A 26,550-nucleotide genomic window follows, 5' to 3' on the forward strand; every position below is an offset into this window, starting at 1 on the left:
CACACATACACAATTTTTTAGACACCTCATTCATTTGGCTAAAACTTTGTTGGACTTTCCTAAATTCTTCAAAGCTCCTCCCAAAGTTCATCTCTAAAAGGACTATACTCTCTCTGTGTAGTGTCTTAGTCAATTTAGGCTGCTATAACAAAGTGCCATAGGCTGGGTGCTTATAAACAACCTAAATTGATTTCTAAATTGTATACAAGTATCAAAATATCATGTATACTGTCCTGGAAGCTAGCAGACTGAGACCAGGATAGCCTTTTTGGTGAACCTCTGCTGGGTTACAGACTATCAACATTTTGTTGTTTCCTCACATGGTGGAGAGTGAGAGAACATTCTAAGGCCTGTTTTATAAGGGCACTAATCCCATTCATGAGGGGTCCACCCTCATGACTTACTCATCTCCCAGAGTCCTTACCTGCTAATAACATCACATTGTGGGCTAGGATTTTAACATATGAATTTTGGTGGGACACAAACATTCAGTCCATAATATATGGTTTTGATCAACAGAATAAACATTTTTATTTTTATTATTTTTGAACTTTTTAATTGATATATTATAGATATGTATATTTGGGGGGTACCCAGGATATTTTGATACTTGTATACAATGTATAATGATCAAACCAGGGCAATTGGAAAATTCATCACCTCAAACAAACATTTACCTTTTCTGTGTTGGAAACATTATAATTCGTCTCTTCTAGCTATTTTTAAATACAACTTTTTTTTTTAGTTATAGATAACAGGATATTGTTAAAGATAATTTCCCTACTGTACTATCAAATACTAGAATGTATTTCTTCTAGCTGTATTTTTTTTTATTTAATCATAGCTGTGTACATTAATGCAATGTGCTGGTTTTATATACAATTTGAAATATTTTCATCAAGCTGGTTAACATAGCCTTCATGGCATTTCCTTAGTTACTGTGTTCAGACATTTATATTCTGCATTTAGTAACTTACATCTGTACTCTTCTAAGATGCACCATAGGTGTGGTCCCACCAATTACTCTCCCTCCACCCATCCTCCCCACTCCCCTCCCTGCCGTTTTCCCTTTCCCCATATTCTGGTGCTATAATTGGGTTATAGCCTTCATATGGAAGCTATAAATCAGTTTCATAGTAGGGCTGAGTACATTGGATATTTTTCTTCTCTTCTTGAGATACTTTGCTAAGAAGACTATTTTCCAGCTCCATCCATGTAAACATGAAAGAGGTAAAGTCTCCATCTTTCTAGCTGTATTTTTGTATCCATTAACCAATTTCTCCCTTTTGCCCACTTCTCATACCAGCCTCAGGTAACATCCGTTCATTGTACTCTCTGCCTCCCCGAGACGCACCTTTTAGCTCCCACATATGAGTGAGAACATGTGATATTTGTCTTTCTGTGCCTGGTTTATTTTACTTGACATGATGACCTCTAGTTCCATCTACTTGGTCACAAATGACAGGATTTCATTCTCTTTATGTCATAATAATCTTTTGATATGTATGTATGGTGCAGTTTCTTTATTCATTCATCAATGGACACTTAAATTGGTACCATATCATGGGAATTGTGAATAGTGCTATAGTAAACAAAGGAGTGCAGTATCCTTCATTATACTGACTTCCTTTCTTTTGGATAAACACCCAGCAGTGGGATTCCTGGAGCATATGGTGGTTCTATTTTTAGTTTTCTGAGGACCCTCCATACCATTCTCCATAATGGGTGTACTACGTCACATTCTTACCAGCAGTGCCCAAGGGTTCCCCTTTCTCCACATCCTCACCAGCATTTGCTACCTTTGTATTTGTATATGGTAATAACCCTTCTAACTCGGGTAAGATAGTATCTCCCTGTGGTTTTGATTTATATCTCTGATGCTTAGTGATGTTAAGCATTCTCCATATAGCCTTTGGCCATTTGTATGTCTTCTTCTAAGTAATTAAGGATTTTTACACCTTTTTCAATCAGATACTTGTTTTTCTTGCTATCAGTTCTTTGAAGTCCTTAGATATTCTGATTATTAATCCCTTGTCAGATGGATAGTTTGCAGATATTTTCTCTCCTTCTGTAGGTTGACTCTTTGCTTTGTTAATTGTTTCCTTTGCTATGCAGAAGCTTTTTCAGTATAAACATTTTAAAGACTTTACCTGTTATCCCAGTCAATTATTCTTTTCCTTATTATGCTACCCCAACCTATTATTCTTTTTTTCATTATTATTATTATTTCAGGTTAATATGAGGCTACATATGATCAGGTTACATTATTTATGTTTGTGAGGTAATGTCCAAAGTCCAAATTGTAGTTGAGTCCTTCACCCAAGAGGTGCACCATACAGCCCTACATTGTTCCCAATAGGTGGGGAAATTACAGAGCCCCCTTTGCTTCTAAAATTTAATTTTGTTTGTCTCTCATGTGGTCCTATAGTTCTTGATCTAGTTTCAGATTGAGTACATGGGATGTTTGCTTTTCCATTCTCAGAAACTTTACTCAGGAGAATGTTCTTCACATCCCTCCAGGCAAATACAAAAGATGCAAAGTCTCCTTCTTTTTATGGCTGAATAGTATTCCATGGTATACATATGCCACAGTTTATTAATCCATTTGTGGATTGATGGGCACTTGGGTTGTTTCCACATCTTGGTAATTGTAAATTGAGCTTCTATAACTATTCAAGTGCAAATGTCTTTATGGTAGAATAATTTTTTTTCTTCCAGGTAGATACCTAGTAATGGGATTGCAGGATCAAATTGCGATGTCAAAATTTTAGTTCTTTGAGGATTCTTTATACTTCTTTTCAAAACAAACTATACTATTTTTCAATCCCACCAATAGTGCATATGTGTTCCCTTCTCTTCACACCCCTGCCAACATCTGCTGCTTTGGGACCTTGTGATACGGGTCATTCTCGCTGGGGTTACGTGATATCTTGAGATGATTTTGATTTGCATTTCTCTGATAACTAGAGACTATGAGCGTTTTTTTCATGTGTTTGTTCAGCCCATAATGAACAAATTTGTAGCTATTAGAAATTTGCATAGTCAATATTTTTAATCTGCTTCTTTCAAAATATATTAAATAGGGGGGCAGAGACAAGATGGCTGACTGAAGCCAGCTTTCCACAGAGGCTCCTGCCCAGAAGGAGAGTTAAAGGACAGAAATTTAGCAAGTAACCTAGTGGATTAGAGCTACACCAAGAGAGAAGATTGAAGGACACACATCAACCCTGCTGAGGCGAGCTGTGACCCCCCAGGATACAAACAAAAGGTATAAAATCCATCACCAAGCGGACAGGAGTCCCATCCCCCATAAGAATGGCTCGGAGTGCCCCACAAACAAATGAGCTGAGTTCAAAGGTCCTCCCATTATACTCCACAGGAGAGACCCTCTAAAAACGGGACCTACCTCCCCTACTAGGGTGCCATGGCACTCTCCTGCCAGGCATAAAACTGTATAAAACTGTATATATTCTCTACCTGCAATTCTGAGCTCCCAGCACTCCCCTCCACTCTCACTCTGAAGCGGGAGGCCTATCCCCCAGGAGTCCAGATTCTTGGGTGATTTCTCGAGGGGTGTGCACAGGGTCTGGACTGCAGCTGGTCAGTGCTGATTCTGTGGCACAGGAGTGAGGAGAGGATGGTTGGCTGAGAGGGAACCACACTGGAGCAGTGGTGCCCCAAGGTGCAGAGCAGCAGCCATTTTTGGCAACAATAGGGCTCACCCCCAGATAATCTGAAGTCACACCCCCTGTCTCTGGGCAACCAGAGGAGGCCAGGCATCTTCTCAGGTGGCAACCACGGCAGAACAGATCTGGGATGGAAACACAGGCCCTGGAAGTAAAGGGTTTGCCTGAGGCAGTACCGGCCTGGGTGGAGCGTGGGGAATAGAAAACGCATGAGCAGAGCCGGGAGATTCCCAGGGCAGGGCTGACCCAGAAGACAGCTTTACTGAACCTAAGATGCACCTGGACCCCAGGGGACCATCAGCTTAAACAAAGGAGGGCAGGCAGAGGCTGGATCTGACAGGTAACCGGGCTGCGAATACAAACAGCTGAGACCATACAGTAGCACAGACAGGGCCTGAGGCACAGCTTCTGGGAACTCAAAACACCTTCTCTTCTGCAGGGGAATTTAGCAGGGACAGAAACAAATTCCACAAAGTTGTTCTGTTCTGTCAGTAACATCAATCAAGGGCAGGGCTGGAACTGAGTGAACACCCCCCAGCCTCCATCAAGCACCCGAGGTTGGCAGGCCTCACCTCTCCCTGCTGGATAGTGGCAGTGAGCAGCAGCCTGACTGAGCAGACATAGATTTCCTTGTGATTCAGGCAGGTGCAAACCCCTGGAGTATCTGCTCATTGGAGGCAACTGGGTCACAGCCCTGTGGGGCTATCAGTGACTGGGTGTGACAGAGGTGCAAGGTGGGGAAGGAGGCATCAACCTTCCCAGACTAATCTATTTGCTGGGTGGGTCCTCCTGACCTCACAGAGCACCGGAGCAAGACATATTTGAGTTTTCAGCAGACCCCTGCAATCTAGTTGCCAAAGACCTTTTAAACTCTCCCACCTGAGACAGGTGCTGACTGAGACAATTGATTTGGACCTTTTGAACTGAGCTAATTGCCCAAGGACTATCCAAGCGGTGCCCTGGGTGTGTGGTTGTAGGAAGGTTTGATTTTCCTTTTCCAATTGTTGCCTGTGGGGGGGCAGGGTGACTTAATTGCTGGTATTTCTCCACAGCTAACACTTCAACCCAGAGTAACTGTTTCACTAGAGTTGGACAGAGACCAGCTGAAAACAAGACAGAGCCACTTAGCCCCACCACACCAAGCCAGTCTCCATTTTCTCAGGCCGTAGCACTGTATGGGTCCTCAGCAAAGCTCCAGGGGAGAACTCAAATGAGGTAAAATAATCATGGGGCAGAATCAGAGGAAAAACTCTGGTGACATGCATAACCAAAATAGATCAATCCCCCCCCCCAAGGAAAGATAGGGCAGATGGAACTGAAGATCCTATTCATAAACAGCTGCCCAAGATATCAGAAATCAAATTCAGAATTTGATTGCAAACAAGATTAGTAGAATGGAGGAAAAATTGGAATTAGAAATTCAAGAAGAAATTCAAAAGTTGTCTCAAGAATTCAACGAATTTAAAGACAAAACCACCAAAGATTTTGACACACTGAAGCAAGAATTTGCAGCCCTCAAAGATCGGAAAAATACAATAGAATCCCTCAGTAACAGAGTGGAGCAAACAGAAGAAAGGATTTCTGACATTGAAGACAAAGCTTTTGAACGCTCCCAAACTCTCAAAGAAGAAGAGAAATGGAGAGCACAAATGGATCATTTTCTCAGAGAGCTCTGGAATAATTCGAAGAAGGCTAATATCCGCCTCATTGGAATCCCTGAAATTGATGAAGTGGCTTCACAAGGCCCAGAGGCCCTTCTCCATGAAATTATGGAAGAGAATTTTCCAGACATGCCAAGAGATTCTGAAATTCAGATAGCAGACAGTTTCAGAACCCCAGCATGACTCAACCCAAATAAGACATCCCCCAGGCATATCATAATTAACTTCACTGAAGTTAATATGAAGGAGAAAATTCTGAAAGCAGCCAGACGTAAGAAATCCATTACCTACAAAGGGAAGAATATTAGAATGACTGCAGATCTCTCTGCTGAAACTTTTCAAGCCAGAAGAGGGTAGTCATCGACTTTTAATCTCCTAAAACAAAATGACTTTCAACCCCAGATCCTGTATCCAGCTAAACTGAGTTTCATTTATGATGGAGAAATTAAATACTTTAATGACATTCATATGTTGAAGAAATTTGCCATAACCAAACCAGCTCTTCAGGATATTCTCAGACCTATCCTCCCTAAGGACCAGCCCAATCCTCTACCACAAAAGTAAACTCACTCAGAAACTTTTGCTCAAACTCCAACTTCCACAGTGGCGAAAGGATTAAAAATGTCCACTGGACTTTCAAAAAACTCGATACCTAAAATTTTACCAGATTTATCAATATTCTCCATCAATGTGAATGGCTTAAACTGTCCTCTAAACAGGCACAGGTTCACTGCCTGCCCTGGGAATGCATGGTGGAAATCACTTGCTCTCAAACGTCACGTCAGACACCCTATCTAGATGCAAAGAGGTGAGGAAAGTCAGCCAACGGAGAAGCGAATGTGATATTTACTGAAAAGTTTTTGCCAGAGCTGTTAATAAGAGATTGAATAAAAATGTTATGTTTGAGAGGGAAAAAGTTTAAATATAGATTTCCTTTACTGTCGAGCCTATTAAATTATTTACTGACTATAAGTCTTAAATTTTATGCCACAAGTTTTTTTCCCAAAGAATACAACCTCCTGAGTACCTGGAGTGATAATTTTGTTAGTGTGGCTCTTGAACGATTCATGTCCCATATGTAAACAAAAGCTCTCTGTGAAGAAGCAGTTTGTTTTTGAGGTGCACAATAATATATGTGTGAGTATATTGAGTCCATAGAAATCATGTGGACAGATTTTCCCCAGACAGAGAAGCCAGGTGAAGCAAATACATCTGACGCCTCCCCCACTCAATATATATTTGCATATTTTGTACAAATTTCAAGTGAGAATGCAACTATCATCCCTCTGCGATAGGTCCCTGTAAAGTCAGAATTAATTATCACAAAATTATTAAGGCAAAAAAATGAAAATAACAACACACATGAGAAACTCAAGAAAATGGACTGAATTAGAGCTTTTCAGCTTACACTGTGAAAAAAACGCAAACACAAAGCAACCACAGGCAGGCTGCAAATTATCCTGAGTTACACGATGGAGTGATAAGACTGATGACCTGAAAGATGGGAGCTGGCGGGCCGTGTGAGATTGATTAGTTGGCTGCCCTAACGCTCGGGTAATAGGATGCCTTTCGGCTTCATTCTGCCTGTTTTAGTCCGAATTTGTTTTCCCTGCTGCCTTAGAAATTAGAAGAGACCCTGTCGCTTCAGTTCTGCAATTATAGGAGGGCTCATTCGCTTGCAATACCCCCCAATACACAAATGCCGTCCTTTTTTTCTTTTTGCTCTGTAGCACAAGACACAGTGCACTTTCACCTAATGCCAAAAACACACAGCCACACAGTGCACTTCCTAAGAGACTGGAACAAAACACCATGTTAAGGACTAGACGGGAGATGAGGGAAAGAGCAACACTGTGGTGGACGCAGAGTAGGGAGCCAGGAGCCAGGGCCGGAACAGACAATGTGAAAGTGAAGTCGCCTCTATGCCACAAATTCCACAGGGAACTGATGTGAGAACAGTGATTCCCAAACCCGACATGGAGCACCCAGGCTGTGAAAGGTGTGACGGGATATGTCCATGGGAAAGTGGAGGATTTCAGAGCCAGGATCTGCAGAACATCAACCAAACTATGAGGACAACATAGCCATGGAGCAACTTGAAGTGACGGTGACGATGGTGAGAACGAAGGCAGCTTAGGAGTAGCTGCACGCCTTTCAGCATGCCAAGAATCTCCTACGTGAAAAGGTGTATCTTGGCAGGCTTGTCCAAACCACCATCTACGGGATCCCAGTTCAATTGCTTTCTCCTGTGGAGAACTCTAGCCTAATCTAGCCCAGAGCCTTCCCACACAGCATGAGTATTCTGGTATCTGAGGGGGCCATACACAGAAAACACTGTCTATAGTTATCAGATTGGAAATTAAATTAGCTTATCGCATAACAATTTTAAAACCTTGTTTACCTTAGGTCTTGAGGTACAACTTAAAAATCTTATTAGACTATTTATAAATCTGGTAAAAATCTCACAAAGTAAAAGCAAGAGGGCCCTTGATGGGTGTCTGAGCCATTCACGTCGGACCGTCGAAGCATCTGTAACAATAAATCCCATTGACACATTTAATCAAAGTCATTTTAATGCTTTATATTTAATTAATAAAAATAACTCATCGAATTTCTTCTGAAGTCTTTCAAATGCCTAAATGGGCTGGTTACAACCAGAAAGAAGCAGCGATGCCTTCCTCAAACACTCAGAAACTTATAAATCTAACGAATTTAAATTTCAAGTTTTTTAAACAGTATACTGTTTAGTATGTTTAGTATGCTAAAAATACGGTTTTTAAGCTAAGTCTCTTTTTCTATTGCCTTTTTTGCTTAAATGAGAAGTCTAAATTCAAATGTACATTTTAAATTGAATGTACAAGGTCAGTGTCTCCAATGTTCTCTAAGATACGACTTTTACTATAAAGCATTTACTAAATATTCCTACACTTGACACACAAATGTTAGTACCATGAGTTTGCCACACTTCATCATCTCATATTCAATTCCTCCTTTCTTATATTTCATATCTCAGGTAACTTGAGCTTGCGGCCGTAACAGCTACCACAATGGAGTCATTATCTCAGGCTGCCTCAGGTTGCTTATTGTTCAGAGATCTGAGGCCAGAACACAGGCCTGGGGGTGAACAAATCCAAGGAGATTCTGTTGGCATCACTGGAGGATATACTGAGCCTTTTGGATATTCTCTATGACATTAAAGAATATCAAATCCCAGAACGTTTAGATGCAGTAGGTTGCTCCTGGTTTGAAGTGCTACCCTTATATTTAATTCTTTCATCTGATAATCTGAAGTTTTCAACCCCTTAAGCAGGCTAAGCTAGTTTCTTTGTACCTCCTGCATTTTAGATTCTTTTCTGATTATTCACGTCTAATCACAACATTCTAGGCTTTTTGATGAAATCCGGTTGGATTCTGATTATTCATGTAGTGTAGGCAGCAGCACTTCTAGGCTTGTTGTTGTTTTGTTTTGTTTTTTTTTGTAGAGACAGAGTCTCTCTTTATCTCCCTCAGTAGAGTGCCGTGGTGTCACCCAGCTCACAGCAACCTCCAACTCCAGGGCTTAGGTGATTCTCTTGCTTCAGCCTCCTGAGTAGATGGGACTACAGGTGCCCGCCACATACTTCTAGGCTTGTTAATGAAATCCAGTTGGATTCTTGGTGGCTCTCACATCTTTTTCAGGATGTGTAGTTAAACCCCTGCAGCTGAGCTTGAGACATAAGAAATGCAGCACTGGGGTGGGCTTGTGCGTGGATTCTGTCCCTTACGCTAGACTGGGCCGGTCAAGCCTAGCGGGGTGAAGGCCATGTTTTCCGCACAGCACTCTCTGTCTGAGTGACCCATTCAAACTTCTTTCTCTTCTGTAATGCTGATTCCACAGCCACACATTACACATGCAAAGTCCACAAGTCCTATTTTATTGTGACAAACAGAATATCAGGACACGAGCTGTAAATCAGTTACCCATTCTCAATCCTAAGTAACACGAGGCCATTTGACTCAGCTCCAAAGATCCACCACATGGCAGAGTGAATATGCTCCCCAAAGATGCTCACGTCTTAATTCCTGGAACCTATGAACACATTACCTTAGACAGCAATGGGAGTTGGAGATGAGATTACATTTCTGATCCTATGTCGGACCTTGTCCGGAGTAATGATTTAATGATTTTCCTGCTCTGCTCCAAGGTCAGAAGACATCAACACATTTTCTTTGCTGTGTTTGCTGCTGTGCCTCTCATTTCGTGACAAGAGGTTCTCGACAATGCTGATACATTCTTTGGCCCTTAAGCACAGTTGATCACTAGTTATAGGAAGAAACAGTCTGTTCAGGTTGAAAAACCCGCAGTTATTTCAGAAGACACAAAGATTTGGGAAGAGTGAACAGAGCTGAGTGGATGTCATGGGTTTACAAGGAGGTCCTACAAGGGTGGGAAAAATTATTCCTCTGGCTGCTGCAAGTTGCAGTTGTGAACAGCGACATCCTTTACCCATTCGATGAGAAGGTCAGTGGAGAAAAGCTGCAGACGCACCTTTGTTACGGGGAAAATCTCATCACTCAGCTTGTGAGCAGTGTGAGGAACAGAAATTCAACAAAGAAGGGAAGACCAGCATCTTCTGACAGTGAGGAAAGGCTAACAGGGAAGATGCATTGGGTGCAAAATGAAAAAAGTCAACAAAGGATTGCAGGGTTTGCAGCAGAAGAAAAGGGAAAGATGGAAGGAGAGAAACCACTTTCTACGGCAGACGCGCGAGAGGAAGCCCGGACGTCCTCCTGAGGGTGGCTTCAGGAAGTGTCACACACAAAAATTAGAAACAAAAATAAACAAAAACACTGTAATTCTTTTTTATATGACCTAAAAGAGATAATAAAATCATCAGTCAAGTTCATATTTATGTTTTTCTCTTTTAAAACCATAGGATAATTACAAGTAAGCCACCAAGGACTTTCTCGCCCCAAATAAATCAGAGCTGCTAAGTATGCGGGTGGCAGAAACATAGAATTGGAAAGTTAAGGATCGCGAAATGGAGAGCTACCCTGGATCGTCCGAGAGGGCTCCATGCAATTACAGAGAGTCCTTATAAGAGGAAGGCAGAAAGTGAGTCAGGAAAGGAGACATGGCAACAGAAACAGACCCTGGAAGGGGCCGAGGCCACGGAGTGCAGGCAGCCTCTAGAAGCTGAAGATAGCAAGGACACAGGGACAGCCCTCATGACACCCTGACGTTAGATTTCCGTGACTGAGAGGCTTTAAGCAGCACATTGGTAGCAGCAGCAATAGGAAACTAACACAACCAGTCTCTTCCAGGCAGCTATCACAGTACCCAGCAACTCCTAGGATCTGACCTTGAATGCTCCAGTGCCCCTGCTATTAGGCTGCCTCTGTCTCCACTCCTCAGGGGTCATCTGCCTACTTGCCCTCGTACACAGGCCCCCATGAGCTACATTTCCCATCGCTGAGCTTCCAGGGGCGTCCAGGAGGCTGGCAACAGGAGGGAGGAGGGCCTCACCATCTCTGTGCCCTGGAGACGGTCCCTCCAGGACTGCCTGTGTCTCCTCCACGATTCCAGCTTCCCTGATGTACCTCCCGTGTTCTGGCTCATGCAGGGCAGAACCCCCTCCCCAGCTACCCCTATAATTCTACCACCTCGTCCGTACAGCCGGAGGTGGGGAGGTGGCTGCTTTCTGTTTGCTTAGCTATGGGCTGCCTCACCGGCCCTGTTTGCTTTTCCAATTCCTCTAAATACCACTGATCTAATTTTTCGTATTAAATTTCCACTATTAAAAAACTTGAGTCTATAATTGTAACATGAAGCTAGTAGATGAACTAATACATGCCCACATACGAGAAAAAGTCAACTCAATTCAAGGGGAGAGGAGAGAGGGAGGGAGAGGGATAGGTGTGTTCTCTCTTAATAGCTACAATGTAGGGGTGTATGTGACCCCGTTGGGGCTGGGGGACAACTGCAACAGGGACTCTAACAAACGCAACACTGTAACCTAATTGTGTATTATTTGTACTCTCGCATTAATCTGAAATAAAAAAAGAAAAACCTTGTGTCTGTTTCCCATTGCTGCCACAGTCATGCTGTTTTTCTCTTGTCTTTGGTCCTTAGGGGGAAAAATGCTGCTCTTTTCTGATTCTGAGGTCTACCTGGGAACCTGGAGAGCTCCACACACCTCAGTTCTCTCAGTCCCCCGAATCCCAAGCCCTGCCTGTTCCCGAGTGTGTGCCCTTGAAAACTTGATTCTCGTACCCTTTCATCTACCCTCTTCATACTAATCTACCATTTGTATATTAGTCACCACCAACCCTGGCTGTTTTAAGCCCGAGGAATCTGTTGGAAGGACATAAGAGCTCAGAGAATCAGTAGGAGGCCAGCAGGATCAAACCACTAAAACCAGCTGCAGCTGCAGACACCAGAGGACACGGCAGAAGGGACAGAGCCACAGTTAAGCCATGTGGTGTTGGTCAGCCCCACCCCTGCCCCTAGGACACAGTTTAGCCATGCAGTATTGGTCAGCCACCACCCCTGCCCCTAGGATGGAGGCCAATTTCTAGTGTCCTTTCAGCACTTCCTCAAGATCTGAATTTCCAAGACAGTGATCCCAGTTTGCTGAGCCCAGATAACGTGCCCATCCCCCAGGGAGAGGGAGACTCCTTCCAGTGCTGAACAGATGTGCTCTACCCACCTGTCGGCATCAGGACAACACACTGGGAGAAAGCTAATCCCCGTAAATGACAGGAGGGTGGCAGGGAAAGGCCATGGATGAAGGGCTGCCAAACTCAACAAATCACCAGCATTTCCTCCCCATTAGCTTGTGTTTCAAATCCAGGAGAAAACCTCTGACATGACCATTCTCGTAACCCCACATTTTTATTTCACCTCATAAACCCCTGCTTACTTTGATTCACCTTTCGGTTCACATCCGTTGAAGGGATATTAATCTCAGGCTTGATTATCAGGGACTTGGGAATTTTAAAGACTATTTTTCAAATTCGTTTCATAACATGCAAAATATTTAATGAATGGGAAGCGGGAAATGAGCCTATCACTGCCCCTGGCAAAGCAGGTCCAAAGGCAGCCTCACCTCTCCGGCCCCTGAGCTGGCTCCCCAGTTTAGGACGCTGGGTTTCTAGGAGACATCTGGGACAACTAAGGATTTTGTTTTTTCTTCTTAAGCTTCTGATTTGCCACTCAACAAAACAGCATGTTCTCCATAAAAATGCTCTTAGGATGCCTGGTGTTTCTCCCCTGAGAGGAACACGGCGCTGAGCAGACATCCAGTATTTTTCAGGTGTGTCCCCTACACTGCTGCCCTCTGGGGGGTGGGGGCAGGAGAGCCTTGAAGGCCCAGTCTTCCTATGGGCTGCTCCGTGCCAGCCACCCCTTGCCAGGACTCACCCTGACGTTGGTCTTCACGGTGCCTGCTGTGGCAAAGGGGACCCCGGCCAGCATGGCACCCGGCACCTATTGGTGACTCAGTGCTGAGGTCAAGTCAACATTTGGTAAACAAGCCCGCTGCCTTCAATTCCCCTTGAATCACTTTTCCTGTTGCATAATCGTCTGGTAAAGGAAAGGAAGTCCTCACAGAGGAGTGATGCAAACAGTGGCATTTCTCTGAGTCAGTTAGAGAACAAGAATGGGACTCCGGCTTCGTTAATTTTGTACCACAGATCTGCCAATGCTGACCCTCTCCAGCATGGCTCCTGCGTTCTGTCCCCTGGAGAGTGAAACTCACAGCAACTCGAGTTTCGCAGCTGATGGCCTGGGACGTGTTATGTAATGCTTACTCTGTGTTACCTGCGGTGAGTCACCATGTCACTCTGCGCTTGGCTAGAACAGAGAAATCCTTAACAAAAATGCACAAAGTCACTGATGGGAGAGGAAGCTGCTAATAACTTTCTCTCCATCACTTAGAGCTGCATCACGTGATCGCCCTCTATTATTTTTGGAGATGATTTCATTCCTTGCTTGCTTGTTGGTCTGGGGCTACTTGCCTTACTCTAGATATCTCATTAGGAGATGATGACAACCAGCCTCTTTTTGTTCTGCCCATTTGTCTTCCTTAGATTCACGGAACAGCAGTCCCATACCATGGGACTATTAAAAAACATAAAAACAACTACCTCTCTGTCTCATCCAAGCTCAATAAATATTTGTAGATGAACGGCCAGACCCTGTCCAAAAAGAGAATAGATGCCTATTATGCAATAATTCCTCTTTATAACAAATACAAGGACATCATTAATTCACTCATTAAATACATTGAGTACCTACCACACCAGGCACTAGGCTAGGCACAAGGGAGATGATAGTACACAAAACAGGACATCGTCCCTGCTCTCCTGCAACACCAGATGCTAGTAATAGCCGCACAGGTCTGCAAACTGCAGTGGGAGCCCAGCTCAGCAGAGACGCAAAATGCCACGAAAGCCTCTACTCATGGGAGCTGATTTGTTAGACACGTCGGGAACATCTTCCTGAAGAAATGGTCCTTGAGTTGAGATGAGAAAGATGAGAGGTTATTTCCCTGAGTAAAAGAAAGAATTGCATCAAGGCAAGAGACCAGGGCGGAGGGAGACTAGGTGGCAAGTAAAAAGAATGACAAGGTCTTTGCCTCTGCACAGAGAGAGTGAGGGGAGGGGGACAGGACAGCAGCACAGAAACCGAGCCAGGGGTGGTGCTGAAGAGCCTGTCTTATCCCAGGGACTGTGGACTGAAAGGTTTCTTAGGTCCAGGAACAAGAAATCAGGACTGGGTTTGAGGATGGGAATCAGGAAATCTGGGGACACCAATCACTTCCCCTCACAAGCTTTGTGGAGCATCAGACTGGACATGAGAATAGCACGGACAAGGGTGACAGAGGGCCCAGGGTCTTCCCGGTGCTCCTTCTGGTTCTGGACTGTGTCGGCTGTCGGCTATGGCCAGTAACTTGCCAGAGTAGCCCAGCCTTTACATGGGAACGCCCCTGAACCCCGGGGTTGCCAGGATGTATCCTCCCACCCAGGGAGATAGTAGTTCCTATTTCCTGGCGTTCCTGCCCTCGGTAGGATTAAGACAGAAGGTGAGTAATACCTGTATAAGGAGATTATTGTTTTGGAAGTACCACTCCAGCTCCAGTATATAGGACAGATTTCAGAGGGACTACTTAGGAGGTGATGGTGCAGACGAGAGGGATGAAGTGTGCAGAAACGCGGGTGTGTAGGAGACAAATGTAAACAGGACTGATGGGAGAGTGAGATTCTAGGGTATGACTTACACAACTAGATGGGGCCCCAGATTCATTTAAATACTCATCGTTGTGCCTTTGTGAAGATAGGGGACGTGGGAAGAGGACAGATGAGGTCCCTGGTCATATACGTCATCAAAAGAAAAAACGTTTAAAGGTAAAATGTTCTCAGGGCTGAGAAAGAATCATGGCAGCTGAAAAGAAAAAAACGTTTAAAGGTAAAATGTTCTCGGTGCTGAGAAAGAATCATGGCAGCTGTGCCATCCATAGGGAGAAGAGCATGTGGGCAAAGATGGAAAAGACCCAGGCCAGTGGGGACGTACAAGCCGCCCCAGAAGCCACAGAAGCTATTACCTCCCACACAACTTTACACAACCCCAGAACGAAGTGTGCGAAGAAGCTGTGCAGATGAGTGTGTGAGAGGTACAGAGATGGAAAGGGCCTCCTGGGTGTTCATCACTGATCAATTTTAAAGTGTTACCTCTGACAAGTAAGGCAGAGAAACCAGCCGAGGTTCAGAGGTCAGGCCTCCCAGAGCACGGGCGCTGCTCCAGGTGGCTGACCAGGCCCTTACATTGTGAGAATGCATCAAATCCGTCCTCAGCAACCCTGAGGTCTGTTCCATCCCTGAAATTTGGTGACACTGAATTCACTCCAAACAGGACTGTAAATATGGTTCAATGGAACATCTCTGATGGCTCAATGCAATTTTGACCTAGTATTATATGAGATCGGATAATTAAGTTCATGAACTCACCCTAGAAAAAAAGTGCTACCTACCTCATTGCTGAATATCACTATGGTCCCCTTCAAAGCACTCCCCTTGGGAAGCTGTGCAATGATGCCAGCACCCAGCCCACCCTTCAGAGCAGTTCTGGAACTCTTTCTGTGGAATGGCCATCAGAGCTGTCATCGTAGGAAGTCTGACAGTTATGTTCACGCACTCATCCTAGTAAAAATTGCTTTGAAGGGAGGTCTAAGCACTGGTGTGCCTCCCCACCGCTTCCCAGTGGGAGGACTTCAAAGATGACAGTAGTAATATTCAGCAATGAGGTGTGCAGCACTTTTTCTAGAATGAGTTCACAAACTTAATTGTCTGACCTTCCTATGGTGTTGCATCTTCCTTCATAAGGCCACTTGTAAGGCCACTTGTGTAAGTAGAATTGGAGTACTGGGGATATCCAGCTGGAACTCTCTAGACACACTGGAAGATTTCAGAGCGGACAGTGGAGCAAAAAGAAAGGGAAGGAAGGGGCTGGGGAGGTGCAGGGCCACCTGTCCAGGCCAAGCCACCTTCCTCCCCAACCAGGTATCTAGTCAGCATTGTACCGATTCCCCCAGGGCTGGCCACAGAAACATAAGGTGATCTCGGGGCACAAATTCCAAATATTTCTCAGAAGTATTACCAGACCCCTCATTCCTACTACCCTATTTCCCCGAAAATAAGACATCCTCCTCCAAAAATAAGACCTACTTACAGGAAAGATAAGACATCCCCTGAAAATAAGACCTAGTGCATCTTTGGGAGCACACCTTAAAATAAGACACTGTCTTATTTTCGGGAAAACAGGGTAGATTTGTATTTGTAGCTGTGCTATATGTACCCAGTATCTGTACTCCAATCTGAAGATGCGTAGCTCCTGGAAGCTGAGATTTGCCTTTCCCTTCCCAGTGATTTGTATGCTCCATGAGCATGCCATTTGCAGATGACAGGGCGTTAAAACGGTAACACATTGGTTTGTGTTTGCATGTGTATGTCTACAAATAAGAGGAAATAAACTTACTCACTGAAAAGCAAAAGGATTTTTCCTGTTCTCTATTTAGACCTGAGTGGTACAATCCTATGGGTAAACAAGGTTTTGACACCAACTGCAGGATAGAGAAGATGGGCATGGCTTCTGGCATAATGGTGCCCACTCTGCCCCTTCACACTATACACTGTAAGGCTTTAACATAAGGGGCACCTTATAAGGTTGCAGTCCCCAAACCCAGGGGTTGTGGACCAGGACCCGTCACTGGCCACACAGCAGGAGGTGCGTGGCAGGCGAGTGAGTGTGAGCAACACTTCATCTGTATTTACAGCCGCACCCCATCACTTGCATCACTGCCTAAGCTCCACCCCTCTCACATCAGCAGTGGCATTACATCCTCATAGGAGCACATATCCTGTTACAAACCGTGCACGCAAGGGATCTAGGCTGTGCACTCCTTTAATCCGCACCCCCCACCCCGCCCTGGACTGTGGAAAATTATCTTCGGTGAAACTGGCTGCTGGTGCCAAAAAAGTTGAGGGCCACTGCTATAAAGGGCCATAACGATACTGGTCATCTGTGAACTGTTGAATTAAATTAAATTTGGCCTGAGGAGGCCTCCAAGCTTGAGTCCTTGCATAAGGAACTGCAACCTAACTTGCAGGTATACTAACAGAATGCCTAACAGAATAGTATACTTCTGTAACATAAACCTGAGTCTCCGCCAATGGCTGAGATCAATTCAGTCAAACAGTGGATCAGACCCTGCTCTAGTGAGGCAAAGCTGAGCTGCAACCAGTCAAGCTGCGTCTGTACCTCACTCTCATTTTCTGGCCGTAAGTGCTGCCTGTCCACCTTGCAAGGCAGAGCTCTGAACCTCTTCTGGTGCTGAGGGCTGCCCAATTTGCAAATTGTTCTTTGCTCAATTAAACTCTGTTAAATTTAATTTTTCTAAAGTTTATCTTTTAACACTGTGGACTCTAAGATCATTTTAGCAGAATATATAGAAGATGTTTTATTCTTTAATGTAAGCATTAAAAGATGAAATTAAGCTAAGATGGAGCTATTCTGGCATGAGACTCACAGGTATGAATCACTGGATGTTTGGGAAGAGTAATCAAGAGAATGGATGAGAGAATTAGAAAACAAAAGGATTTTGGCAAATGAGAATGATGGATTACATCTGTCAAGTTGGTGTGTCAGAAGGATAATACAAGGAACTTCGCCTGCATCAAAACACCAATCCACAAGTGTCGCTGAAGGACACATGGTTTGGCAACAAAAGAAGCTTTAGGATTTTAAGTCAATATCCATATGATATGACTACACAAGAATAATTATTGTTGGACTCCATTTGTTAAATAGAGTAGTGCCCAGCCAAAGGTAAGTGTTCTGCTCTACCAAAACCACAGCTCAGCTTGATGGTCATGCCTGTTTCTGAGGAACATCTTAGGAGGATGTGTTTTAGGGTAAGTCTAGGCTGCTGATACAATGAGATTCATCCACACAGTGGCTTAAAGAACAAAGAAACTTGCTTCTGTCTTGCATATAAGTTCCAGGTGGTGTTTTGGCTGGCAAATGGCTTAGTTCCATAAGGTCTTTCAGAGAACCAGGTTTTTTCCATCTTCTTTATTATCATCCATCAGGGCATTCAGGAACACACTGTAGCCAGGTTAGCATTGAGAGGATGAAGGAAGGACCTGCAGAAGACATATCGGTATCTTAAGGAGCTGGCCAAGAACTGACAGTCATCACTTCTGCCTACATTCCACGTTGCCCACCATGTGCTCGTATTTAACTGAAAAGGTGACTGGAAAGGGTAGTTCACTATCGTCAGTAAAGGTAAGTCTTCCGGCCCATAATCTATAATAACAAAGAAAGAGAGATGGATGATTTGGGTGGCTTGAGTACAGTCTTTGGGACAACCTCTTGGAGAAAAAGAAATCAGAATGTTAAGGGAAATCAGAATGTTTATCACGTTAGGAACATATTACATCAGAAGAAACTAAATAATGTGTTTACCATGGAAGTGATTACACTAGTTCTGTGTGGCTGTAGGGATTTAACCTAAGACAAATAAGTAAAGGACTTTCTAATATAATTAGAAGAAAAGAGGGACTCCTTCTAGAGGTAGAAATTCCCTCTTGCTAGAGATGTTTGAGCAGAAGCTGGAAGACCTTTGAGGTTCCTTGAGAGGTTTTAGCATCTCTTCAAGCACCCAGAGTGGCCACGTCAGATTGTTAATGCTTCCTTCCAGCGCTGGAATTCTATGATTCTATCTAAATTTGTGTTTACAGGTCATAGAGTAAGAGAAAGGAACCCCAAAATGTTTTAGGTGTCTGTGGTAGTCAAATCCTCTCAACAATCTTGGCATTATTGTGATATTGCTGATGCTCAGAAAGGTCAGGGTTCATTGCTTAAGACCTCAGAGCTATTAAGTGGCCTTGCTGGGATTGCAACCCACGTTGATCTGACTGCCAAATCTGTGCTTTCACCCTGGTGCTGCTCCCAGAAGAAGTTCAGGAATAATTAAGTGTTTCCTCTTGTTTCTAACTCTCCCCCTTGTGCCCTGGCAACCCCAAATCCTTTATCTTATCACTATTGGCTGCCTAGATGGGCCTATCTGGCCTGCAGGATTTAGCACAACAAGATAGAATCCCTCTAGCAATCAGCCCCTTTTTCAGCTTCTTCCACTGAGCCAAAGGACTGATTTGTCACCCACGCTTTTCCTGGCCCAGAGGCAGAACTGCTTATTCATTCGGAAGCTTCTGCCTCTCTCACCCCTTCCCTAGGAAGAATGCAGAGACGCCCGTGTAGCCTTAGCCTGCACAGTATGGCAGTGGGTCATTTTTGCTGTTACCCACCCATCTGCTGCCTAACTCTTTCCATCCTAGTTCCAAGTGTTGGGTGGGGGTGGAGATTTAATTGGAAATTAATTCCCCAGCCCTTATGCATTGAAATGGTTGTCAAAAATGAATTAATCACCAACAAAGCTTTCACTGTGGAAAATTTACCCAGATCTCCCCACTCCTGCAAAGAGAGGCTGAAGCAGCGAGCACCTGTTTTGTCTCCTTAGTAACTGGCCCTCAGATCTCCCCCTTGTGTTTGCACGCAGGCGAGCACAGCAAATTGACTGGGGGAGGGAAGAGGTTCACAGCCTTCAGAGTGTGCTCCAGGCGGAATGTCACCTGTGACAGTGTTTGCTAACCATGTTGTGCTTTATGTACTCACCAGTGCCTCCGTTATAACCCCGGCATTGATTCAACTGCAGGCTCAGAGCGTGCAGATAAGTCTGGAAAATTACTAATGGCCTCGGGGAAGGTTTGATGACACACAATAGAAACTGATACTCACGATATTCTGGATTAAGAAGATGGGTGTGTCTCTGTGTTAGACACGTGTCTCTTCACTTCAACCTTTGCTGTGATTGGAGGTGGACGTGTGACTCTGCAGAACATGAGAGAGCCTCATTTAAACCACTTACCTGGCTTTACTACAGGAAAGAACAGTCTAGGAATTGGTTTTAGGTGGGCTATGTGGTTTCATCTATTTCATAAAGCCCTTCCTTGCTGGCATTGTGAAAAAATAAACAACAAAAAAAAAGTGTATTTGGACCAGGAGCTGGAGACCCATGTCCCTGTATGTTCCCAGCTGCTCATGGGCTGGCGCCTCTGAGCAAACCCCTTAATTTCTCTGGGTCTCTTCCTAGAAACTAATTGATCCAACTAGATGAGACTATTATCCCTTTTAATTTTGAAATTTGAACCCCATCCATTTCCTGAGCTCTTATTGAATTTTAAAGTCAGAATGAGGTAGCTTAACACTTAAATGTTTTGGGTCAGGGGTCATGCAAATGAAAGGTTACTTATCTTTATTTTATAAATAACAGCCAGAAAGATTAAAGTATTTCTCTAACATCACAAACAAATTCAAATATTTTTATTATTTAGTTTCTATTTTTATCACAATTCAACGTTGTATTGTTGCAGTCAAATAGTCTTACAAGACTTGTTATGAAAAATACTGGTTCCTTATCCACTCCCTTCCTACTGACCAAGGGCAGCTACTTTAAAGAATGAGTTTAGGGCGGCGCCTGTGGCTCAGCGAGTAGGGCTCCGGCCCCATATACCGAGGGTGGCGGGTTCAAACCCAGCCCCGGCTGAACTGCAACCAAAAAATAGCCGGGCATTGTGGCGGGCGCCTGTAGTCCCAGCTGCTCGGGAGGCTGAGGCAGGAGAATCCCTGAAGCCCAAGAGCTAGAGGTTGCTGTGAGTCCTGTGACATCATGGCCCTCTACCGAAGGCAGTAAAGTGAGACTCTGTCTCTACAAAAAAAAAAAAAAAAATGAGTTTTGCTGACTTTTTTGGTGATTTACCTCAATATCTCTCAATATTACATTGTTTCAGCTATAAGTATTGCCTCAACCACAAAACACAAAGTTTTCATCCCCTTCTTCACCCTGTGTAATTCTATTAATAATTTGTTTAGATCAATAACCAATATGTATTCGATGATATAAACATGATTCTCAGTTGAACTGGGCATTGTATGATTACTTTTTCTGTTTTCTTTTCCCTAGAATTAACAATTACCCTGCTCTTATTTTTTATTAATTCTCTATGAATAATCGCGGATTTAGCACCAGCTCTCTGTAGTTCTGTGTTGTTGTGTCTGTCTTGTGTAGGCACACCTCATTTTATAGCACTTTGCTTTCCTGCACTTGGCAGATTTTTCTGAGTTTTTGAAGGTTTGTGGCAGCCCTGCATTGAGCTAGTCTATTGGCACCATTTTTCCAGCAATGCGTGCTCAATTTGGGTCTCCGTGTCACATTTTAGTAATTCTTGCAGTATTTCAAGCGTTTTTATTATTATTTCTGTTGTGGGGATCTGTGATCATTGATGTGACTATCATGATTGTTTGGGGGCGCCATGAACCAGGCCTGTGTAAGGCAGAGGACTTAATAAATGCTGCGTGAGTTCTGACTTCCGTACCAACCAGTCATTCCCATCTCTCCCCCATCTTCGGCTTCCCTGTCCCCTGAAACACAGCAATATTGAAACTAAGCCAATTAACAATACTTTAATGGCCTCTAAGCCCTCTAGTGAAAGGAAAAATTGCTCATCCCTCACTTTACGTCAAAAGCTGGAAATGATTAAGCTTAGGGAGGAAGGCACGTCGAAAGAGGAGGCCGACTATGAGCTGGGCCTCTCACACCCGTTAGCCAAGTTGTGAATGCAAAGGAGAAGTTCTTGAAGGAAATTAAAAGTGCTGCTCAAATAATACACAATAATGAGAAAGCCAAACAGCCTTATTGATGATATAAAGAAAGATTGAGTGCCCTGGGACCAAACCAGCCACAATATTCCCTTAAGCCAAAGCCTAATCCAGAACAAGGCCCTAACTCTCTTCAAATCCATAAAGACTGAGAGACGTGAGAAAGATGCATTAAAAAAGGCCTGAAGCTTGCAGAGGTTGATGGATGAGATTGAAGGAAATATCCAGAACATGGATTTGAACATAAGGTGAGGCAGCACGTGGTGATGAAAAGCTGCAGCAAAGTTACCCAGAAGATCTAGCTGGGATCCCTGATGGAGGTAACCACACTGAACTAGAGATTGTCAGTGTAGATGAAACAGTCCTCTGTTGGAAGAAGATGCCGTCTGGACTTTCATAACTAGAGAAGAGAAGTCCATGCCTGGTTTTAAAGCTTCAAAGGACAGGCAGGCTCTCTTGCCACGGTTCACGCAGTTGGTGGTATGAAGTGGAAGACGGTATTTACTATTCTTTTTTTTTTGTTTTTTTTTTTATTAAACCATAGCTGTGTACATTAGTATTATCGTGGGGCACCATACACTTGGTTCATAGATCGTTTGACACATTTTCATCACACTAGTCAACATAGCTTTTGTAGCATTTTCTTAGTTATTTTGCTAAGACCTTTACATTCCACATTTATTAGGATTCACATATACCCTTGTAAGATGCACCGCAGGTGTAATCCCATCAATCCCCCTCCTTCCCCCTCCCTCCCCTCCCTTTCCCCTTTCTCCCTATTCTTAGGTTATAACTGGGATATAGCTTTCGTGTGAAGGTCCTACATTAGTTTCATAATAAGGGTGAGTACATTGGGTACTTTTTCTTCCATTCTTGAGACACTTTACTAAGAAGAATATGTTCCAGCTCCATCCATGTAAACATGAAAGAGGTAAAGTCTCCATCTTTCTTTAAGGCTGCATAATATTCCATGGTGTACATATACCACAATTTATTGATCCATTCATGGATCGATGGGCACTTGGGCTTTTTCCATGACTTAGCAATTATGAATAGGGCTGCAATAAATATTCTGATACAAATATCTTTTTTATGGTGTGATTTTTGGTCTTCTGGGTATATGCCCAGTAGGGGGATTACAGGATTGAATGGCAGATCTATTTTTAGATCTCTAAGTGTTCTCCATATCTCTTTCCAAAAGGAATGTATTAATTTGCATTCCCACCAGCAGTGTAGAAGTGTTCCCTTTTCTCCACATCTGTGCCAACATCTCTGGTCTTGGGATTTTGTGATATGGGCTAGTCTCACTGGAGTTAGATGATATCTCAAAGTAGTTTTGATTTGCATTTCTCTGATGATTAAAGATGATGAGCATTTTTTCATATGTCTGAAGGCCATGCGCCTGTCTTCTTCAGAGAAGTTTCTCTTCAAGTCCCTTGCCCAGGCTGCAATGGGATCCCTTGTTCTTTTCTTGCTAATGCGTTTGAGTTCTCTGTGGATTCTGGTTATTAAACCTTTGTCAGAGACATAACCTGCAAATATCTTCTCCCGGTATTTACTATTCTGAAAATCCTATAGCCCTAAGAATTGTGCTACATCTTGCCTGCCTATGCTTCACAAACAGAACAACAAAGCACATCTGTTTATAGCATGGTTGACTGAGTATTTTAAGCCCACTTTTGAGAACTGCTCAGAAAAAAAATTTCAAAGTATGACTGCTCGTTGATAATGCATTGATCACGCAGTACCTCTAAGGAAGGCCTAGGAGGAGATGGATGGTGTCTTCATATCTGCTACCACAACATCCCTTCGGCAGCCCCTGCATCAAGGAGTAATTTTGGCCATCAAGACATTATTTAAGAAATACATTTTGTAAAACTAGCCGCCACAGATAGCGATTCCTCTGACGGATCTGGGGGAGGTTAACCGAAAACCTTCTGGAAAGGATTCATCATTCTACATCCCGTTAAGAACATTCGTAATTCATGAGAGGATGTCAACATCTCAGCACTCACAGGAGTTTGGGAGAAGTTGATTCCAACCCTAATGGATCACTGTGAGGGGCCTTGCTCTTCACTGGAGGACACAACTGCATACGTGGTGGAAATAGCCAAAGGACCAGAATTTGACTGAATGTGACTGAATTGCTACCATCTCGTGATGAAACTCGAGTGAACAGGGAGTTGCTTCTTTACAGATGAGCACAGAAAGTGGTTTCTTCAGACGCAACCTTCTCCTGGTAGAGATGCCGCGAACATTGCAGAAATGACAACAAAGGATTTGGAATCTTACACAGACGTAGCTGATAGAGCAGCAACAGGGCTTGAGGGGACTGACTCTAAGTTTGAAAGAAGTTCTACTACACGCTACCGAGAAATCTTTTGTAAAAAGAGTCAATCGCAGCAACAAACTTCATTGTCTTATGTTTAAAAATTGCCACACCTTTCACGCTTTATGGGGGCAAGACAAGATTGCAAGAGGGACTTTACCTAACAATTGTAATCAGTGTAACCTGGCTTATTGTACCCTCCATGAATCCCCAACAATAAAAAATAAATAAATAAATAAAAATTGCCACACCTACCCCAGCCTTCAGCAACCACTACCCTGATCAGTCAGCAGCTGTCAACAAGAACGAGGCAAGACGCTCCACCAGCAAAGAAGTTGAGTCACTGAAAGAAAAGATGATTACTACCATTCTTTAGTGAAAATATTTTTTAATTGAGGGATATACATTGTTTTTTGGACATAATGCTATTGCACACTTAATATGCTACAGTATAATGTAAATATAATTTTTCTATGCACTGGGGAGCAAACATTTGTGAAACTGGCATTACTATTGATATTCACATGATTGGAGCAGTCTGCTACAGAGCCCCCCATATCTCCGAGGTGTGCCTATGTGTTCAAACACACATAGGTGTGGTACAAACTTTACCTTCATGAGGAAGTATCTCCCAGGACTATCTGATTTATTTCAGTCTGGACCTGTGTTCTCAGAGCCTACTAGTGAGGGTCAGCCTGGGCTTCCTGCTGACCATTCCCCTGGGTCAGCCTGGGCTTCCTGCTGACCATACTCCTGGGTCAGCCTGGGCTTCCTGCTGACCATTCCCCTGGGTCAGCCTGGGCTTCCTGCTGACCATACTCCTGGGTCAGCCTGGGCTTCCTGCTGACCATTCCCCTGGGTCAGCCTGGGCTTCCTGCTGACCATTCCCCTGGGTCAGCTTGGGCTTCCTGCTGACCATTCCCCTGGGTCAGCTTGGGCTTCCTGCTGACCATTCCCCTGGGTCAGCTTGGGCTTCCTGCTGACCATACTCCTGGGCCAGCTTGGGCTTCCTGCTGACCATACTCCTGGGTCAGCTTGGGCTTCCTGCTGACCATACTCCTGGGCCAGCTTGGGCTTCCTGCTGACCATACTCCTGGGTCAGCTTGGGCTTCCTGCTGACCATACTCCTGGGTAAGCTTGGGCTTCCTGCTCACCATTCCCCTGGGTAAGCTTGGGCTTCCTGCTCACCATTCCCCTGGGTCATCTTGGGCTTCCTGCTGACCATTCCCCTGGGTCAGCTTGGGCTTCCTGTGACCATTCTCCTGGGTCAGCTTGGGCTTCCTGCTGACCATTCCCCTGGGTCAGCTTGGGCTTCCTGCTGACCATTCCCCTGGGTAAGCTTGGGCTTCCTGCTCACCATTCCCCTGGGTCATCTTGGGCTTCCTGCTGACCATTCTCCTGGGTCAGCTTGGGCTTCCTGCTGACCGTTCTCCTGGGTCAGCTTGGGCTTCCTGCTGACCATACTCCTGGGTCAGCTTGGCTTCCTGCTGACCATTCTCCTGGGTCAGCTTGGGCTTCCTGCTGACCACCTGCTGACCAATCTCCTGGGAACACCGTTCCCCTCTTTCTTCTTCTTTCTTGGTTTAATTCCTAATTTTGGTAGAACACATCCTCCATTAAAATTCCTAAGAAAAGACATGTGGGAGGTAAATTTTTTTGAGGTCTTACATGTCCGAAATCTTTTTATTCTATCACCGTAAACAGCTGGTAGTTTTCCTGGATTTAGAATTCTAAATTAAAAATTGCGGTTTTCATACTCACAATTGTGAAGGAATTTGTTCAGGTTAATGTGATCCAGGGTTGCTGCCAAGCTGGGCACGGCCTCGTAACGACTTGTGAAGAAATTCTCTCTTTTTGCAGAGGCTCGCTGGGTCTCCAGGAGGCCACCAGGCCCTTTTGTGTATGTCACCCTGACTCATCTGCATCTTTTCTGGTACCTGCCACTAACTGCGTGTTTGCCATAGGGATCTTGGTTCTTAAATCCCCTATTTGGATAAAAACATGACCGACACATGGATTTATTACTTTCACAGTGGTGTGGGTTTGAATGAAATAGCAAATTTTCCCCAGGGGAATCATTTGCTTAATAAATAATATCTGGACACTCACAAAAATCTGACAAGAATTTTCCTTTCCTAATTCCTATGAGTTTCCTTTACAAGAGCTTTAATAATAAAATAACAAATAGCTAATGATAATAGTTTGCTTGAGCGTTTTCATTGAGAATATTTTAATCGCACTAATACTACTATTTATAGTTTTATACATTGTTTTAATATATGCAAATACCAGATGCCCTTAAAACTATGTTTGTTGAGGAGATATTGGATAAAAAGATAGTATCTGTTTTGCTTTTCCCTCAAATCCCTTGAAATGACAATAAAAAGGACTTTTAAAGGCATTAGAGAGGAATAAATTTATAATGTCACTGGAAGACAGAAGAGCAGCCTGGAGTATTAAAGGTTCTTGGAGGTGAGAAATCAGGTGGAAACCGCAGCTACAAAAGCGAGTTCAAAGCCCTTAGAAGGCTACTGTAATTAACTTTATGTCGGTAAAGTTAAATACATATAATTTTTAGGAAAATGCAAATTGCTACAATTTACATAAGAAATAGAAAGC

The sequence above is a fragment of the Nycticebus coucang genome, chromosome 15 (assembly GCF_027406575.1).
Source record: "Nycticebus coucang isolate mNycCou1 chromosome 15, mNycCou1.pri, whole genome shotgun sequence".
NCBI classification, from domain to species: domain Eukaryota; kingdom Metazoa; phylum Chordata; class Mammalia; order Primates; family Lorisidae; genus Nycticebus; species Nycticebus coucang.